The sequence below is a fragment of the Melanotaenia boesemani genome, chromosome 13 (assembly GCF_017639745.1).
Source record: "Melanotaenia boesemani isolate fMelBoe1 chromosome 13, fMelBoe1.pri, whole genome shotgun sequence".
Taxonomy (NCBI): domain Eukaryota; kingdom Metazoa; phylum Chordata; class Actinopteri; order Atheriniformes; family Melanotaeniidae; genus Melanotaenia; species Melanotaenia boesemani.
Window position 1 is genome coordinate 25,742,118 of NC_055694.1, and position 6,000 is coordinate 25,748,117.

Below are 6,000 nucleotides of genomic sequence, written 5' to 3' on the forward strand. Positions count from 1 at the left end.
GCGCAAAAATAATTTTTCCACCATGTGAGGCAATATGAAAAATGACATAACTTTAGGCATCTTTTTTTTTTTTGCCATCTTTGACCTGTAGTGGTGGCAGATGACTCTCTGCTTTTACTCTATCTCTAATCAGTTTTTAATGGCATTCTATGAAATGGCAGGTAGAATAAAGCTGAAGTGGTTGGCTATTTATATGAAATGCCAATACCATCTTTAATATAAGCGTCTAATAAATAAACAAATAAATAAATAAATACATTGGTGTAAATCATCTTCACATATCTAAATAAACAATTAATAAATTGATTTAACAAATGATTAAAGATCTTTTTAGCCAAATTTGACCTTCTAAGTTGTTGTTTGAAAAAGTCAATGTACATTTCCCATTAGATGTACATTTTTGTATTTGCGTGCATGTATTTTATACATGCATTCATTACTGAATGTGTAATTATATTGCTCATGAGCCATTCCTATCATGCACATGTTTGTACAACTAATAGGAAGTGTTCATTAACAGTATAATTATTCATTCAGTAATACATGCATACGAGCCTTTGGTGAATTACTTTACAAATGGCTTAGAGGGACTATATCTCAGATGCACTGACTGAAAGGTTCAGCACAACTTCACTCATGCTCTGTGACACATGGATTGCTGCTAGATCAATAGAAGATGGGTCTCTACATAAGTAGTACTCACATGCTCTAAAGGTTTTATCAGATTGAACCAAAGATATAGCACTGGTGTCTTTCTGCCCTGCAGATATGCCTCAGGAATTTCTCTGTTATTTCTTTTGAAGCTTTATGATGCTTGCAGATATATTTCAAGGTAACGCAGGCAAAACAATCCATATGTCTGGTTCCTATTATGGAGACTAACAAATGCTCAATGTCAGAAACTCCTAGAAATTTTCATCATTGTGTGTCGCCCCGCTAGGCACAGCAGAATCCTTGGCTTGTGTGATGTTTCTGTCAGAGAGGCTCATTCTGTAAATCTGTGACCCTGTATCCACAGGGGACAGCTGATCACAACTGCATGCACTTTATCTTTGTGCGATGCTCTCGCCTAAAAATGTTCAGGCATGGTCTGATAATTTTGCCATGACTCTCCAGTGCTGTTAGGACTGTCCAAGGTGGAACAAAAAAATAAACCTTATAACAATATTGATGACCAGAGAGATGTTGTCAGCTTGGGTATCACTCAATATTGATACATCCATCCCTAACAAGACAATGAATGGGTTACCAAATGGCTCTAGATGAATAAATATAGTCTTGAATGACAAAAAGACGGCGTTTAAGATTGTTAAACATTGTTAAATAAAAAAGGCAACCTGAAACACAGTAGGAAAGCAAGTGTAACCTCAAAAGATTGAACATTAATCGAAAATGTCTTCGCAATGCTGGGTGGACTGAAAAAGCGACTAACTACACAACTGTGATTATGAACACAGAGTCTGCCTTAATGTCTCCAGGTTTAATGATGTTCTCTTTGATCTTAAAATGTGTCTTTCCCTTCCTTTTAATGAGAACTCTGTTAAATATGTTTATGCTTAATACACACAGCTGGTTACGGAGCAAAGACTCCATGTCACATTTAATTTATTGACAACCAGAGCAATTAATGACTACTTTCATGAGTTCCTGGTGTTTATCAGCTACCAGAAGTTACCAGTTTAAGGGGGGTGTTGCTAAAAGGCAACCATACAGATCTTTTACAGATAAGAGAGCAGAAACAGAAATGGAGTATATTTCATTTACCAAAAACTTTTATTTTGTGGGGCTTCACAGAGGTGTGGTGGTTAGCACCATGGCCTTACGGCAAGAAGGTTGCTGGTTCAAGCCTTGGCTGGGGGAAGGTTTAAACTGGGGGGGCATGGCCTTTCTGTGTGGAGTTAGCATTTTGTCTTGTGTATGTGTGGGTTCTCTCCAGGTACTGCTAAGTCCTCCTACTGTCCAAAGACATGTATGTTAGGTTAACTGGTCACTAAATTCTCTAGGAGTGAGCGTGAATGGTTGTTCGTCTCTTTCTGTGTTGGCCCTGCGATGCACTGGTGACCTGTCCAGGGTGTACCCTGCCTCTCACCTGCTAAATGCTGGGTTAGGCTCCAGCTTACCCGTGACCTGTAATGAACAAAGTGGTACAGATAATGAATGGATTTCTAATGGATTTTTTAAAAAAAATTTATTTAATACCAAATGCGGTTCTATTTCAACATTCATTTCAGTATCGTACTATGCGACACGCCCCCAGATGCTGTCCCCGGAAGCCCTTCTACATTAAGCCAGTCATAACTGGAAGACAGGGGTGACATCTGTTTTGTAAAGGAGGGACTTCCTCCCACTATAAGAACCTGAGGTGACCATCTCTCTCTAGTCTAACACCTCTTCTTGCTCCCAGAAGCAACCTCTCAGACGGCAGGTGTAGCTAATGGGCTAGCATTACTGTTCTCAGAGTGAGCTAATCACTCGGTCACCGAATGCTACCTGACACTGCACGGCTAAGAAACCAGCTAGGCTGTCACCAAACAGTAGCTGCTGCAGCTGGCCGCTATACTAGCTGCAGACTGCTTTGTTTTCCCATCGGAGCTGCCAAACACAGAGCTTGGATTTTTCCTCAACATGGAGAAGGCCAAGCTACCACACAAGTCGTGCGCATGTGGTAGCAAAATTGCCGGAATGCCTGGAGGAAGCAACCCGGTCCTGGAGTAATCCTCTTTTCACCTAGAACCCATCCAATCAGGATTGGAGCTGGACTGGGCTGACATGGAGGAAAAAAGGTTTTCCCACCTGCATCCACTCAAACCTCTTCTGGCATCCCACCTTCACCCCACCCAAAAGTCCACCACGACAGGCCTTACCCTGCTGTCCAAAGCCAATTGTTTCCAGTTGTCCATGACGAAGAAGGGCTACAAATCTGTGGCAATGTCGGTGAAAGCATTAAATGCATCATCGCTACTCTTTGCCTGCCAGGCAGAATCACAGGAGGAGATGTCAGTCACACCGACCTCAGACCTGTGGGAAGAACTATGTGTGGTGATAGACCACTGTGTCTGCACAGGTGTGCTGTCCAGGTCTCTAAATGATGCAAAAATGCTGTAAGAAGAAGTGAAAAGATGAAGCACTACAGCTGTGCCTGCCAGAAAAGTCACTCACTCCAACTTCGGCTCCCCAGCAAATGTTCACTCAAGTTCTGTTCTGTTCTGTGCTCCGAGCCAAGGGTGCACCCATTAAAAACATGCACAGTGAAAACAGTGAAAATGATTGGACAGAAATGAGCTGTGCAACTGCATACGGCGCCCCAAGAGGGTGTGATGACACTGAAAGTTGGGACTCTTGCTGTTACAGGCAGAGTAGGTGGTGCTACAGTTTAACCCATGGTGTCGGAGTGATCCTGGTCTGCAGATCTAACAGCCCTTGGTCTGTTAGTGTACAAAGCACCACAGTAACAGATGTGTCCGGCATTGGACTGGATAATGAAGACTGTAAAGAGGTTACAGGTTTTGAGTTCACTATCCCTTCTATCTCAATCAACACGGTCCTCGGGACCACTTTCATGATGGTCTGTACTCTAAGTGCTGATTTGATTGATCTTATTTCACGCTCCCACACTCCGAAGTGCAGTGAGCCGAATGGATTGAAACTGAATTTTATTTGTTGTTTTGCCAGTTCAGCCCTAGTTAGTGCAGTGCACAATTGAAGTCTGGGAATAGACAGTTATCACTTGTGAACTACTCTTGACCTTGCCATAATGAAAGCTACCTTCATATTCCCATGAGTGTTCTCTGTGTTGAGGTATGTGACTGAGCCATAGGCTTATTTAGATGCATCACAGAAGATGGGGATTTCTTTGCTACAGTCTTCAGTATTCATCTCACTACTATCACTGCTGCTTATATTGTGGTATGTCTACAAAGGGCAGCTATTTTAACTCTCCTTCCCACTGACGCCATGCTTGCAGGAGGTCATCAGGCAGGTGAGGGTCATCCTTCTCTCTATATTCGTCCCAAAGGTGTCTCTATATGATCTTGGCTCTTGTGGTGAATGGGATTATGAAGCCAAGACGATCATACTGTTTTGCCAGTACTATGTAGATGTAGTATATTGTGCACTTGTTATTTGGCACTGAACGGTATCTGTAGTCTAACTAGTCTCTCTAACACTCCCAACGGAGCCCAAGTGCCATTTCCTGTTCTTGTAGATGATTCTGTGCTAGCCACTGTTCAGTGTTGCCACTCTTGACCTCTTCTGGCTCATTGCTTGCCCACTGCCTCAGCTCAAATCCACCTGAGAGGAGAAGTGAGTGGAACCTGTCCACTAGCTTGGTTGCCCATTTTACTGAGTTCATAAAAGCTGTTCTCTGCAACACTCCTTGCTTTTTCTGCAGGTTTGCTGTTTTCCTTGGTATTTGGTCTGTATTTATATAGCGTTTTACTGTACCTGGAATGATATCCACATTTACACACATTCACACACTGATGGCGGAAGCTGCCATGCAAGGTGCTCAACCACAACCCATCAGGAGCAATTTTGGGGTTCGGTGTCTTGCTCAGAGACACCTCGACATGAGCTTGACAGGCTGAGGATCAAACCAGCAACCCTCAGGCTACAAGACAACCACTCTACCCACTGAGCCACGCTGCTGGTATGTCGCTGTAGTGCATAGTCAGCACAACATGGGCTGCAAGCAGTACCAAATGGTAGAATTTGCCACTCAAATACATCAGGGGGTTGCTCCATTTTAACATCTTGCCACAAAAACGTCAGGAGGGGTCTATCATCAGGGAGCAGGCGGACCTGATGAAACATCCCTTTTATGTCCCTTGAGATGGCAATGATGTGCTGTCTGAAGTGCAGCAATACTCCTAAAAGTGTGGGTCCAAGAGGAGGTCCTGGTAGGATGTAATCATTCAAGCTCTGTCCTTGATATGTTCATGAGCAATTGAACACAATCCTGTGTTTCCCATTGTACTCAACCATATAATGGGAAATGTGCTGGGCTTCCTCTGCTTGTCTCATAGCCTTGCGTTCTAGCTTGGTGACATAGCCTGTACTCTCCAGTTTTGATATTTCCCCATTATAAATGTTTACTCTCTTTGGGTCCTTTTATCAGCCTTTTCTCTGTGCTTCTTAAGAGACACAAAATAACTTCTTTGGGGGCATGAAGAATGGGCATGTAACAGGTACGTAAAAAGGGAGTTACGTACCTCTGTGCTCCATCTATATTTCCTCTCACGGTTTTATTTTCCAGCAGGCGCATGGCATGTTGAGATCTAGTAACAGCTTTCTCATTTCTAAATGGCAGCACATCCAATTGCCAAAGCCGTGTAACATTTCTTAGCAGTTCAGAGTCTGGAGTCTTTGTGGAGGTGAATAAACATTGAACCTGAGTGGGTAGCTGGTCCTTTATTGCACTAATCTGTTCCTAATCCTAATCTGTTTTTTTTTTATAGCAGCTGATTCACCAGGAGGCCTGTTTCACACAGGTTTGATGGGGTTGATAAGATGTGGATAGTCAGAGCCTATTAGAAGAAGTGGCTTTACCTGCCACTTAGCCATTGTATCATTATAGGGGAAATGGGAATTGGTGTATCACTCAGCAATAGGCAAGGCATCTTCAAGCTTGAGATTATTGAGAATTTTCTTGGATCATCTCGCACAAAGGGGGGAATTGTGGGTTTAGGCCCTCTGTATATCTTATCTTGATCATTAGAAAAATCACCACAGTATTGTCTTCGATCCTGAGAATAAGGAATATCACCAAGATCAAAGGGGTGCTGCCTTACACTGTAGTAAGCTGGATTAGGAGTGTCACTGGTGGGGTGGTATTGCTGTGGTTGACTGAAGCACTGATGATCCAGTGGGTCTTTGTTCAACAGGCTCATAAATGCCACTCCTTAATTAACATACTGAATGGTGTCATGCTTGTTATCTTCATGATTATAGTAAGGTAAAGTGAATGAATGTGGCTGCTTTGGAATCAGAGAAGATTCTGAG